Raw genomic sequence first — 15,376 nt, 5'->3', positions numbered from 1 at the left:
ACTCACTGCGGTCAGAAAGTACATATAAAGGGGCTGGGATAACTCACTTGGGATCAGGGAGTACTTATAAAGGGGATATTGTAACTCACTTTGGGTCCGGGAGTACTTCTAAGGGACTAGGGTAACTCACTTAGGGTCAGGGTGTATTTATATGGGACTAGGGTAACTCACTTGCGGTCAGAGAGTACATATGAAGGGGATAGGATAACTCACTTGTGGTCAGAGAGTACATATATAGGGGCTAGAATAACTCACTTGCGGTCAGAGAGTACATATAAAGGGGTTAGGATAACTCACTTGGGGTCAGGGAGTGCTTATAAAGGTGATATGGTAACTCACTTGGGGTCAGGTAGTATTTCTATGGGACTAGGGTAACTCACATGGGGTCTGGGAGTACATATAAAGCGGCTAGGGTAACTCACTTGGAGTCTGGGAGTACATATAAAGGGGCTAGGATAACTCACTTGGGGTCAGGGAGTACTTATAAAGGGGCTATGGTAACTCACTTGGGGTCAGGGAGTACTTATAAAGGGGTTAGAATAACTCACTTGCGGTCAGAGAGTACATATAAAGGAGCTAGGATAACTCATTTTGGGTCAAGGAGCACTTATATGGTTCTATGGTATCTCACTTGGTGTCTGTGAGTACTAATATGAGACCAGGGTAACTCACTTGGAGCCGGGGTGTACTTATAAAGGGGTTATTGTAACTCACTTGGGGTCCGGGAGTACTTCTATGGGACTAGGTTAACTCACTTAGGGTCAGGGTGTATTTATATGGGCCTAGGGTAACTCACTGCGGTCAGAGAGTACATATAAAGGGGCTAGGAGAACTCACTTGGGGTCAGGGAGAACTTATAAAGGGGCTAGTGTAACTCACTTTGGGTCAAGGAGTCCTTATATGGGACTAGGTTAACTCACTGCGGTCAGAGAGTACATATAAAGGGGCTAGGATAACTCACTTTGGGTCAGGGAGTACTTATAAAGGGGCTATGGTAACTCACTTGGGGTCAGGGAATACTAGTATGGGACTAGGGTAACTCACTTGCGTTCAGAGAGTACATATAAAGGGGCTAGAATAACTCACTTGGGGTCAGGGAGTGCTTATAAAGGTGATATGGTAACTCACTTAGGGACAGAGAGTACTTCTATGGGGCTAGGATAACTCACTTGGGGTCAGGGTGTACTTATAAAGGGGCTAGTGTAACTCACTTGGGGTCAGGGAATACTACTATGGGACTAGGGTAACTCACTTGCGTTCAGAGAGTACATATAAAGGGGCTAGGATAACTCACTTGGGGTCAGGGTGTACTTATAAAGGGGCTAGTGTAACTCACTTGGGGTCAGGGTGTACTTATAAAGGGGCTAGGGTAACTCACTTGGGGTCAGGGAGTACTTATTAAGGTGATATGATAACTTACTTGGGGTCAGGGAGTACTTATATAGGGGCTAGTGTAATTCACTTTGGGTCAAGGTGTACATATATGGAACTAGGGTATCTCACTTGGTGTTTGTGAGTACTTATATGAGACCAGGGTAACTCATTTGGAGCCAGGGTGTACTTATAAAGGGGTTATTTTAAATCACTTGGGGTCCGGGAGTACTTCTATGGGACTAGGGTAACTCAATTAGGGTCAGGGTGTATTTATATGGGACTAGGGTAACTCACTTGCGGTCAGAGAGTACATATAAAGGAAATAGGATAACTCACTTGTGTTCAGAGAGTACATATATAGGGGCTAGGATAACTCACTTGGGGTCAGGGAGTACTTATAAAGGTGATATGATAACTCACTTGGGGTCAGAGAGTACTTATAAAGGGGCTAGTGTAACTCACTTTGGGTCAAGGAGTACTATTATGGGACTAGGGTTATTCACTTGCGGTCAGAGAGTACATATAAAGGGGTTAGGATAACTCACTTGGGGTCAGGGAGTACTTATAAAGGGGCTATGGTAACTCACTTTAGGTCAGGAAGTACTACTATGGGACTAGGGTAACTCACTTGCGTTCAGAGAGTACATATAAAGGGACTAGGGTAACTCACATGGGGTCAGGGAGTACTTATAAAGGTGATATGGTAATTCGCTTGGGGTCAGAGAGTACTTATAAAGGGGCTAGGGTAACTCACTTTGGGTCAAGGAGTACTTATATGGGACTAGGGTAACTCACTTGCGGTCAGAGAGTACATATATAGGGGCTAGGATAACTCACTTGGGGTCAGGGAGTACTTATAAAGGGGCTAGGATAACTCACTTGGGGTCAGGGAGTACTACTATGGGACTAGGGTAACTCACTTGCGTACAGAGAGTACATATAAAGGGGCTAGTATAACTCACTTGGGGTCAGGAGTACTTATAAAGGTGATATGGTAATTCACTTGGGGTCAGAGAGTACTTATAAAGGGGCTAGGGTAACTCACTTTGGGTCAAGGAGTACTTATATGGGACTAGGGTAACTCATTTGGTGTCAGGGAGTACTTATAAGGAACAAGGGTAACTCACTTGGGGTCTGGGAGTACTTATAAAGGGGCTATGGTAACTCACTTGGGGTCAGGGAGTACTTCTATGGGACTAGGGTAACTCGCTTGCGGTCAGAGAGTACATATATAGGGGCTAGGATAACTCACTTGGGGTCAGGGAGTACTTATAAAGGTGATATGGTAACTCACTTGGGGTCAGAGAGTACTTATAAAGGGGTAGGGTAACTTACTTTGGGTCAAGGAGTACTTATATGGGACTAGGGCAACTCACTGCGGTCAGAAAGTACATATAAAGGGGCTGGGATAACTCACTTGGGATCAGGGAGTACTTATAAAGGGGATATTGTAACTCACTTTGGGTCCGGGAGTACTTCTAAGGGACTAGGGTAACTCACTTAGGGTCAGGGTGTATTTATATGGGACTAGGGTAACTCACTTGCGGTCAGAGAGTACATATGAAGGGGATAGGATAACTCACTTGTGGTCAGAGAGTACATATATAGGGGCTAGAATAACTCACTTGCGGTCAGAGAGTACATATAAAGGGGTTAGGATAACTCACTTGGGGTCAGGGAGTACTTATAAAGGTGATATGGTAACTTACTTGGGGTCAGGGAGTACTTATATAGGGGCTAGTGTAATTCACTTTGGGTCAAGGTGTACATATATGGGACTAGGGTATCTTACTTGGTGTTTGTGAGTACTTATATGAGACCAGGGTAACTCATTTGGAGCCGGGGTGTACTTATAGAGGGGTTATTGTAACTCACTTGGGGTCCGGGAGTACTTCTATGGGACTAGGGTAACTCAATTAGGGTCAGGGTGTATTTATTTGGGACTAGGGTAACTCACTTGCGGTCAGAGAGTACATATAAAGGGGATAGGATAACTCACTTGTGTTCAGATAGTACATATATAGGGGCTAGGATAACTCACTTGGGGTCAGGGAGTACTTATAAAGGGGCTAAGGTAACTCACTTGGGGTCAGGGAGTACTTATATGGGACTAGGGTAACTCACTTGCCGCCAGAGAGTACATATAAAGGGGCTAGGGTAACTCACTTGGGGTCAGGGAGTACTACTATGGGAATAGGGTAACTCACTTGCGGTCAGAGAGTACATATAAAGGGCCTAGGATAACTCACTTGGGGTCAGGGAGTACTTATAAAGGGGCTATGGTAACTCACTTGGGGTCAGGAAGTACTTCTATGGGACTAAGGTAACTCACTTGGTGTCTGGGAGTAATTATATGAGACCAGGGTAACTCACTTTATACCAGGGTGTACTTATAAAGGGGCTATGGTAACTCACTTGGGGTCAGGGAGTACTTATTAAGGGGTTAGAATAACTCACTTGCGGCCAGAGAGTACATATAAAGGGCCTAGGATAACTCACTTGGGGTCAGGGAGTACTACTATGGGACTAGGGTAACTCACTTGCGGTCAGAGAGTACATATAAAGGGCCTAGGATAACACACTTGGGGTCAGGGAGTACTTCTATGGGACTAGGGTAACTCACTTGCGGTCAGAGAGTACATATATAGGGGCTAGGATAACTCACTTGGGGTCAGGGAGTACTTATAAAGGTGATATGGTAACTCACTTGGGGTCAGAGAGTACTTATAAAGGGGTAGGGTAACTTACTGTGGGTCAAGGAGTACTTATATGGGACTTGGGTAACTCACTGCAGTCAGAGAGTACATATAAAGGGGCTGTGATAACTCACTTGGGGTCAGGGAGTACTTATAAAGGGGCTACGGTAACTCACTTGGGGTCAGGGAGTACTATTATGGGACTAGGGTAATTCACTTGCGGTCAGAGAGTACATATAAAGGGGTTAGGATAACTCACTTGGGGTCAGGGAGTACTTATAAAGGTGATATTGTAACTCACTTGGGGTCCGGGAGTACTTCTATGGGACTAGGGTAACTCACTTGGGGTCAGGGAATACTATTATGGGACTAGGGTAATTCACTTGCGGTCAAAGAGTACATATAAAGGGGTTAGGATAACTCACTTGGGGTCAGGGAGTACTTATAAAGGTGATATTGTAACTCACTTGGGGTCCGGGAGTACTTCTAAGGGACTAGGGTAACTCACTTAGGGTCAGGGTGTATTTATATGGGACTAGGGTAACTAACTTGCGGTCAGAGATAACAAATGAAGGGGATAGGATAACTCACTTGTGGTCAGAGAGTACATATATAGGGGCTAGGATAACTCACTTGGGGTAAGGGAGTACTTATAAAGGGGCTAAGGTAACTCACTTGCGGTCAGAGAGTACATATAAAGGGGCTAGGATAACTCACATGGGGTCAGGGTGTACTTATAAAGGGGCTAGTGTAACTCACTTGGGGTCAGGGAATACTACTATGGGACTAGGGTAACTCACTTGCGTTCAGAGAGTACATATAAAGGGGCTAGGATAACTCACTTGGGGTCAGGGAGTGCTTATAAAAGTGATATGGTAACTCACTTAGGGACAGAGAGTACTTCTATGGGACTAGGGTAACTCACTTGCGATCAGAGAGTACATATAAGGAGCTAGGATAACTCACTTGGGGTCAGGGTGTACTTATAAAGGGGCTAGGGTAACTCACTTGGGGTCAGGGAGTACTGATTAAGGTGATATGGTAACTTACTTGGGGTCAGGGAGTACTTATATAGGGGCTAGTGTAATTCACTTTGGGTCAAGGTGTACATATATGGGACTAGGGTATCTCACTTGGTGTTTGTGAGTACTTATATGAGACCAGGGTAACTCATTTGGAGCCGGGGTGTACTTATAAAGGGGTTATTGTAACTCACTTGGGGTCCGGGAGTACTTCTATGGGACTAGGGTAACTCAATTAGGGTCAGGGTGTATTTATATGGGACTAGGGTAACTCACTTGCGGTCAGAGAGTACATATAAAGGGGATAGGATAACTCACTTGTGTTCAGAGAGTACATATATAGGGGCTAGGATAACCCACTTGGGGTCAGGGAGTACTTATAAAGGTGATATGGTAACTTACTTGGGGTCAGGGAGTACTTATATAGGGGCTAGTGTAATTCACTTTGGGTCAAGGTGTACATATATGGGACTAGGGTATCTCACTTGGTGTTTGTGAGTACTTATATGAGACCAGGGTAACTCATTTGGAGCCGGGGTGTACTTATAAAGGGGTTATTGTAACTCACTTGGGGTCCGGGAGTACTTCTATGGAACTAGGGTAACTCAATTAGGGTCATGGTGTATTTATATGGGACTAGGGTAACTCACTTGCGGTCAGAGAGTACATATAAGGAGCTAGGATAACTCATTTGGGGTCAGGGAGTACTTATAATGGGGCTAAGGTAAATCACTTGGGGTCAGGGAGTACTTATATGGGACTAGGGTAACTCACTTGCCGCCAGAGAGTACATATAAAGGGGCTAGGGTAACTCACTTGGGGTCAGGGAGTACTACTATGGGACTAGGGTAACTCACTTGCGATCAGAGAGAACATATAAAGGGCCTAGGATAACTCACTTGGGGTCAGGGAGTACTTTTAAAGGGGCTATGGTAACTCACTTGGGGTCAGGAAGTACTTCTATGGGACTAGGGTAACTCACCTGGGGTCTGGGAGTAATTATATGAGACCAGGGTAACTCACTTGATGCCAGGGTGTACTTATAAAGGGGCTATGGTAACTCACTTGGGGTCAGGGAGTACTTCTATGGGACTAGGGTAACTCACTTGCGGTCAGAGAGTACATATAAAGGGGCTAGGATAACTCACTTGGGGTCAGGGTGTACTTATTAAGGGGTTAAAATAAATCACTTGCGGTCAGAGAGTACATATATAGGGGCTAGGATAACTCACTTGCGGTCAGAGAATACATATAAGGAGCTAGGACAACTCACTTGGGGTCAGGGTGTACTTATAAAGGGGCTAGTGTAACTCACTTGGTGTCAGAGAGTACTACTATGGGACTAGGGTAACTCACTTGCGTTCAGAGAGTACATATAAAGGGGCTAGGATAACTCACTTGGGGTCAGGGAGTACTTATAAAGGTGATATGGTAACTTACTTGGGGTCAGGGAGTACTTATATAGGGGCTAGTGTAATTCACTTTGGGTCAAGGTGTACATATATGGGACTAGGGTATCTTACTTGGTGTTTGTGAGTACTTATATGAGACCAGGGTAACTCATTTGGAGCCGGGGTGTACTTATAGAGGGGTTATTGTAACTCACTTGGGGTCCGGGAGTACTTCTATGGGACTAGGGTAACTCAATTAGGGTCAGGGTGTATTTATTTGGGACTAGGGTAACTCACTTGCGGTCAGAGAGTACATATAAAGGGGATAGGATAACTCACTTGTGTTCAGAGAGTACTTATAAAGGGGCTAGGATAACTCACATGGGGTCAGGGTGTACTTATAAAGGGGCTAGTGTAACTCACTTGGGGTCAGGGAATACTACTATGGGACTAGGGTAACTCACTTGGGGTCAGGGAATACTATTATGGGACTAGGGTAATTCACTTGCGGTCAGAGAGTACATATAAAGGGGTTAGGATAACTCACTTGGGGTCAGGGAGTACTTATATAGGTGATATGGTAACTCACTTGGGGTCAGGGAATACTTATAAAGGGGCTAGTGTAACTCACTTGGTTCTAGGAGTACTTATATGGGACTAGGGTATCTCACTTGGTGTCTGTGAGTACTTATATGAGACCAGGGTAACTCACTTGATGCCAGGGTGTACTTATAAAGGGGCTATGGTAACTCACTTGGGGTCAGGGAGTACTTATTAAGGGGTTAAAATAAATCACTTGCGGTCAGAGAGTACATATATAGGGGCTAGGATAACTCACTTGCGGTCAGAGAATACATATAAGGAGCTAGGACAACTCACTTGGGGTCAGGGTGTACTTATAAAGGGGCTAGTGTAACTCACTTGGTGTCAGAGAGTACTTATAAGGGACTAGGGTAATTCACTTGGGGTCAGGGAGTACTTCTATGGGACTAGGGTAACTCACTTGCGGTCAGAGAGTACATATAAAGGGGCTAGGATAACTCACTTGGGGTCAAGGTGTACTTATAAAGGGGCTAGTGTAACTCACTTGGGGTCAGGGAGTACTACTATGGGACTAGGGTAACTCACTTGCGTTCAGAAAGTACATATAAAGGGGCTAGGATAACTCACTTGGGGTCAGGGAGTACTTATAAAGGGGCTAAGGTAACTCACTTGGGGTCAGGGAGTACTTATAAAGGGGCTATGGTAACTCACTTGGGGTCAGGAAGTACTTCTATGGGACTAGGGTAACTCATTTGGGGTCTGGGAGTAATTATATGAGACCAGGGTAACTCACTTGATACCAGGGTGTACTTATAAAGGGGCTATGGTAACTCACTTGGGGTCAGGGAGTACTAATTAAGGGGTTAGAATAACTCACTTGCGGTCAGAGAGTACATATAAAGTGCCTAGGATAACTCACTTGGGGTCAGGGAGTACTACTATGGGACTAGGGTAAATCTCTTGCGGTCAGAGAGTACATATAAAGGGCCTAGGATAACTCACTTGGGGTCAGGGAGTACTTCTATGGGACTAGGGTAACTCACTTGGGGTCAGGGAGTACTATTATGGGACTAGGGTAATTCACTTGCGGTCAGAGAGTACATATAATGGGGTTAGGATAACTCACTTGGGGTCAGGGAGTACTTATAAAGGTGATATTGTAACTCACTTGGGGTCCGGGAGTACTTCTAAGGGACCAGGGTAACTCACTTAGGGTCAGGGTGTATTTATATGGGACTAGGGTAACTCACTTGCGGTCAGAGAGTACATATATAGGGGCTAGGATAACTCACTTGGGGTCAGGGAGTACTTATATAGGGGCTAAGGTAACTCACTTGCGGTCAGAGAGTACATATAAAGGGGCTAGTATAACTCACTTGGGGTCAGCGTGTACTTATAAAGGGGCTAGTGTAACTCACTTGGGGTCAGGGAATACTAGTATGGGACTAGGGTAACTCACTTGCGTTCAGAGAGTACATATAAAGGGGCTAGAATAACTCACTTGGGGTCAGGGAGTGCTTATAAAGGTGATATGGTAACTCACTTAGGGACAGAGAGTACTTCTATGGGGCTAGGATAACTCACTTGGGGTCAGGGTGTACTTATAAAGGGGCTAGTGTAACTCACTTGGGGTCAGGGAATACTACTATGGGACTAGGGTAACTCACTTGCGTTCAGAGAGTACATATAAAGGGGCTAGGATAACTCACTTGGGGTCAGGGTGTACTTATAAAGGGGCTAGTGTAACTCACTTGGGGTCAGGGTGTACTTATAAAGGGGCTAGGGTAACTCACTTGGGGTCAGGGAGTACTTATTAAGGTGATATGGTAACTTACTTGGGGTCAGGGAATACTTATATAGGGGCTAGTGTAATTCACTTTGGGTCAAGGTGTACATATATGGAACTAGGGTATCTCACTTGGTGTTTGTGAGTACTTATATGAGACCAGGGTAACTCATTTGGAGCCAGGGTGTACTTATAAAGGGGTTATTGTAAATCACTTGGGGTCCGGGAGTACTTCTATGGGACTAGGGTAACTCAATTAGGGTCAGGGTGTATTTATATGGGACTAGGGTAACTCACTTGCGGTCAGAGAGTACATATAAAGGAAATAGGATAACTCACTTGTGTTCAGAGAGTACATATATAGGGGCTAGGATAACTCACTTGGGGTCAGGGAGTACTTATAAAGGTGATATGGTAATTCACTTGGGGTCAGAGAGTACTTATAAAGGGGCTAGGGTAACTCACTTTGGGTCAAGGAGTACTTATATGGGACTAGGGTAACTCACTTGCGGTCAGAGAGTACATATATAGGGGCTAGGATAACTCACTTGGGGTCAGGGAGTACTTATAAAGGGGCTAGGATAACTCACTTGGGGTCAGGGAGTACTACTATGGGACTAGGGTAACTCACTTGCGTACAGAGAGTACATATAAAGGGGCTAGTATAACTCACTTGGGGTCAGGGAGTACTTATAAAGGTGATATGGTAATTCACTTGGGGTCAGAGAGTACTTATAAAGGGGCTAGGGTAACTCACTTTGGGTCAAGGAGTACTTATATGGGACTAGGGTAACTCATTTGGTGTCAGGGAGTACTTATAAGGAACAAGGGTAACTCACTTGGGGTCTGGGAGTACTTATAAAGGGGCTATGGTAACTCACTTGGGGTCAGGGAGTACTTCTATGGGACTAGGGTAACTCACTTGCGGTCAGAGAGTACTAATATAGGGGCTAGGATAACTCACTTGGGGTCAGGGAGTACTTATAAAGGTGATATGGTAACTCACTTGGGGTCAGAGAGTACTTATAAAGGGGTAGGGTAACTTACTTTGGGTCAAGGAGTACTTATATGGGACTAGGGCAACTCACTGCGGTCAGAAAGTACATATAAAGGGGCTGGGATAACTCACTTGGGGTCAGGGAGTACTTATAAAGGGGATATTGTAACTCACTTGGGGTCCGGGAGTACTTCTAAGGGACTAGGGTAACTCACTTAGTGTCAGGGTGTATTTATATGGGACTAGGATAACTCACTTGCGGTCAGAGAGTACATATGAAGGGGATAGGATAACTCACTTGTGGTCAGAGAGTACATATATAGGGGCTAGAATAACTCACTTGCGGTCAGAGAGTACATATAAAGGGGTTAGGATAACTCACTTGGGGTCAGGGAGTACTTATAAAGGTGATATGGTAACTTACTTGGGGTCAGGGAGTACTTATATAGGGGCTAGTGTAATTCACTTTGGGTCAAGGTGTACATATATGGGACTAGGGTATCTTACTTGGTGTTTGTGAGTACTTATATGAGACCAGGGTAACTCATTTGGAGCCGGGGTGTACTTATAGAGGGGTTATTGTAACTCACTTGGGGTCCGGGAGTACTTCTATGGGACTAGGGTAACTCAATTAGGGTCAGGGTGTATTTATTTGGGACTAGGGTAACTCACTTGCGGTCAGAGAGTACATATAAAGGGGATAGGATAACTCACTTGTGTTCAGATAGTACATATATAGGGGCTAGGATAACTCACTTGGGGTCAGGGAGTACTTATAAAGGGGCTAAGGTAACTCACTTGGGGTCAGGGAGTACTTATATGGGACTAGGGTAACTCACTTGCCGCCAGAGAGTACATATAAAGGGGCTAGGGTAACTCACTTGGGGTCAGGGAGTACTACTATGGGAATAGGGTAACTCACTTGCGGTCAGAGAGTACATATAAAGGGCCTAGGATAACTCACTTGGGGTCAGGGAGTACTTATAAAGGGGCTATGGTAACTCACTTGGGGTCAGGAAGTACTTCTATGGGACTAAGGTAACTCACTTGGTGTCTGGGAGTAATTATATGAGACCAGGGTAACTCACTTTATACCAGGGTGTACTTATAAAGGGGCTATGGTAACTCACTTGGGGTCAGGGAGTACTTATTAAGGGGTTAGAATAACTCACTTGCGGCCAGAGAGTACATATAAAGGGCCTAGGATAACTCACTTGGGGTCAGGGAGTACTACTATAGGACTAGGGTAACTCAATTGCGGTCAGAGAGTACATATAAAGGGCCTAGGATAACACACTTGGGGTCAGGGAGTACTTCTATGGGACTAGGGTAACTCACTTGCGGTCAGAGAGTACATATATAGGGGCTAGGATAACTCACTTGGGGTCAGGGAGTACTTATAAAGGTGATATGGTAACTCACTTGGGGTCAGAGAGTACTTATAAAGGGGTAGGGCAACTTACTGTGGGTCAAGGAGTACTTATATGGGACTTGGGTAACTCACTGCAGTCAGAGAGTACATATAAAGGGGCTGTGATAACTCACTTGGGGTCAGGGAGTACTTATAAAGGGGCTACGGTAACTCACTTGGGGTCAGGGAGTACTATTATGGGACTAGGGTAATTCACTTGCGGTCAGAGAGTACATATAAAGGGGTTAGGATAACTCACTTGGGGTCAGGGAGTTATTATAAAGGTGATATTGTAACTCACTTGGGGTCCGGGAGTACTTCTATGGGACTAGGGTAACTCACTTGGGGTCAGGGAATACTATTATGGGACTAGGGTAATTCACTTGCGGTCAGAGAGTACATATAAAGGGGTTAGGATAACTCACTTGGGGTCAGGGAGTACTTATAAAGGTGATATTGTAACTCACTTGGGGTCCGGGAGTACTTCTAAGGGACTAGGGTAACTCACTTAGGGTCAGGGTGTATTTATATGGGACTAGGGTAACTAACTTGCGGTCAGAGAGTACATATAAAGGGGCTAGGATAACTCACATGGGGTCAGGGTGTACTTATAAAGGGGCTAGTGTAACTCACTTGGGGTCAGGGAATACTACTATGGGACTAGGGTAACTCACTTGCGTTCAGAGAGTACATATAAAGGGGCTAGGATAACTCACTTGGGGTCAGGGAGTGCTTATAAAAGTGATATGGTAACTCACTTAGGGACAGAGAGTACTTCTATGGGACTAGGGTAACTCATTTGCGATCAGAGAGTACATATAAGGAGCTAGGATAACTCACTTGGGGTCAAGGTGTACTTATAAAGGGGCTAGGGTAACTCACTTGGGGTCAGGGAGTACTGATTAAGGTGATATGGTAACTTACTTGGGGTCAGGGAGTACTTATATAGGGGCTAGTGTAATTCACTTTGGGTCAAGGTGTACATATATGGGACTAGGGTATCTCACTTGGTGTTTGTGAGTACTTATATGAGACCAGGGTAACTCATTTGGAACCGGGGTGTACTTATAAAGGGGTTATTGTAACTCACTTGGGGTCCGGGAGTACTTCTATGGGACTAGGGTAACTCAATTAGGGTCAGGGTGTATTTATATGGGACTAGGGTAACTCACTTGCGGTCAGAGAGTACATATAAAGGGGATAGGATAACTCACTTGTGTTCAGAGAGTACATATATAGGGGCTAGGATAACCCACTTGGGGTCAGGGAGTACTTATAAAGGTGATATGGTAACTCACTTGGGGTCCGGGAGTACTCTAAGGGACTAGGGTAACTCACTTAGTGTCAGGGTGTATTTATATGGGACTAGGATAACTCACTTGCGGTCAGAGAGTACATATGAAGGGGATAGGATAACTCACTTGTGGTCAGAGAGTACATATATAGGGGCTAGAATAACTCACTTGCGGTCAGAGAGTACATATAAAGGGGTTAGGATAACTCACTTGGGGTCAGGGAGTACTTATAAAGGTGATATGGTAACTTACTTGGGGTCAGGGAGTACTTATATAGGGGCTAGTGTAATTCACTTTGGGTCAAGGTGTACATATATGGGACTAGGGTATCTTACTTGGTGTTTGTGAGTACTTATATGAGACCAGGGTAACTCATTTGGAGCCGGGGTGTACTTATAGAGGGGTTATTGTAACTCACTTGGGGTCCGGGAGTACTTCTATGGGACTAGGGTAACTCAATTAGGGTCAGGGTGTATTTATTTGGGACTAGGGTAACTCACTTGCGGTCAGAGAGTACATATAAAGGGGATAGGATAACTCACTTGTGTTCAGATAGTACATATATAGGGGCTAGGATAACTCACTTGGGGTCAGGGAGTACTTATAAAGGGGCTAAGGTAACTCACTTGGGGTCAGGGAGTACTTATATGGGACTAGGGTAACTCACTTGCCGCCAGAGAGTACATATAAAGGGGCTAGGGTAACTCACTTGGGGTCAGGGAGTACTACTATGGGAATAGGGTAACTCACTTGCGGTCAGAGAGTACATATAAAGGGCCTAGGATAACTCACTTGGGGTCAGGGAGTACTTATAAAGGGGCTATGGTAACTCACTTGGGGTCAGGAAGTACTTCTATGGGACTAAGGTAACTCACTTGGTGTCTGGGAGTAATTATATGAGACCAGGGTAACTCACTTTATACCAGGGTGTACTTATAAAGGGGCTATGGTAACTCACTTGGGGTCAGGGAGTACTTATTAAGGGGTTAGAATAACTCACTTGCGGCCAGAGAGTACATATAAAGGGCCTAGGATAACTCACTTGGGGTCAGGGAGTACTACTATAGGACTAGGGTAACTCAATTGCGGTCAGAGAGTACATATAAAGGGCCTAGGATAACACACTTGGGGTCAGGGAGTACTTCTATGGGACTAGGGTAACTCACTTGCGGTCAGAGAGTACATATATAGGGGCTAGGATAACTCACTTGGGGTCAGGGAGTACTTATAAAGGTGATATGGTAACTCACTTGGGGTCAGAGAGTACTTATAAAGGGGTAGGGCAACTTACTGTGGGTCAAGGAGTACTTATATGGGACTTGGGTAACTCACTGCAGTCAGAGAGTACATATAAAGGGGCTGTGATAACTCACTTGGGGTCAGGGAGTACTTATAAAGGGGCTACGGTAACTCACTTGGGGTCAGGGAGTACTATTATGGGACTAGGGTAATTCACTTGCGGTCAGAGAGTACATATAAAGGGGTTAGGATAACTCACTTGGGGTCAGGGAGTTATTATAAAGGTGATATTGTAACTCACTTGGGGTCCGGGAGTACTTCTATGGGACTAGGGTAACTCACTTGGGGTCAGGGAATACTATTATGGGACTAGGGTAATTCACTTGCGGTCAGAGAGTACATATAAAGGGGTTAGGATAACTCACTTGGGGTCAGGGAGTACTTATAAAGGTGATATTGTAACTCACTTGGGGTCCGGGAGTACTTCTAAGGGACTAGGGTAACTCACTTAGGGTCAGGGTGTATTTATATGGGACTAGGGTAACTAACTTGCGGTCAGAGAGTACATATAAAGGGGCTAGGATAACTCACATGGGGTCAGGGTGTACTTATAAAGGGGCTAGTGTAACTCACTTGGGGTCAGGGAATACTACTATGGGACTAGGGTAACTCACTTGCGTTCAGAGAGTACATATAAAGGGGCTAGGATAACTCACTTGGGGTCAGGGAGTGCTTATAAAAGTGATATGGTAACTCACTTAGGGACAGAGAGTACTTCTATGGGACTAGGGTAACTCATTTGCGATCAGAGAGTACATATAAGGAGCTAGGATAACTCACTTGGGGTCAAGGTGTACTTATAAAGGGGCTAGGGTAACTCACTTGGGGTCAGGGAGTACTGATTAAGGTGATATGGTAACTTACTTGGGGTCAGGGAGTACTTATATAGGGGCTAGTGTAATTCACTTTGGGTCAAGGTGTACATATATGGGACTAGGGTATCTCACTTGGTGTTTGTGAGTACTTATATGAGACCAGGGTAACTCATTTGGAACCGGGGTGTACTTATAAAGGGGTTATTGTAACTCACTTGGGGTCCGGGAGTACTTCTATGGGACTAGGGTAACTCAATTAGGGTCAGGGTGTATTTATATGGGACTAGGGTAACTCACTTGCGGTCAGAGAGTACATATAAAGGGGATAGGATAACTCACTTGTGTTCAGAGAGTACATATATAGGGGCTAGGATAACCCACTTGGGGTCAGGGAGTACTTATAAAGGTGATATGGTAACTTACTTGGGGTCAGGGAGTACTGATTAAGGTGATATGGTAACTTACTTGGGGTCAGGGAGTACTTATATAGGGGCTAGTGTAATTCACTTTGGGTCAAGGTGTACATATATGGGACTAGGGTATCTCACTTGGTGTTTGTGAGTACTTATATGAGACCAGGGTAACTCATTTGGAGCCGGGGTGTACTTATAAAGGGGTTATTGTAACTCACTTGGGGTCCGGGAGTACTTCTATGGGACTAGGGTAACTCAATTAGGGTCATGGTGTATTTATATGGGACTAGGGTAACTCACTTGCGGTCAGAGAGTACATATAAGGAGCTAGGAT

This window comes from Prorops nasuta, unplaced genomic scaffold (genome assembly GCF_024137725.1).
Source record: "Prorops nasuta isolate Cenicafe-Biocafe unplaced genomic scaffold, Cenicafe_Pnas_1.2 PNAS00040, whole genome shotgun sequence".
Classification (NCBI taxonomy): Eukaryota; Metazoa; Arthropoda; class Insecta; order Hymenoptera; family Bethylidae; genus Prorops; species Prorops nasuta.
This window is presented reverse-complemented; position numbering follows the sequence as displayed.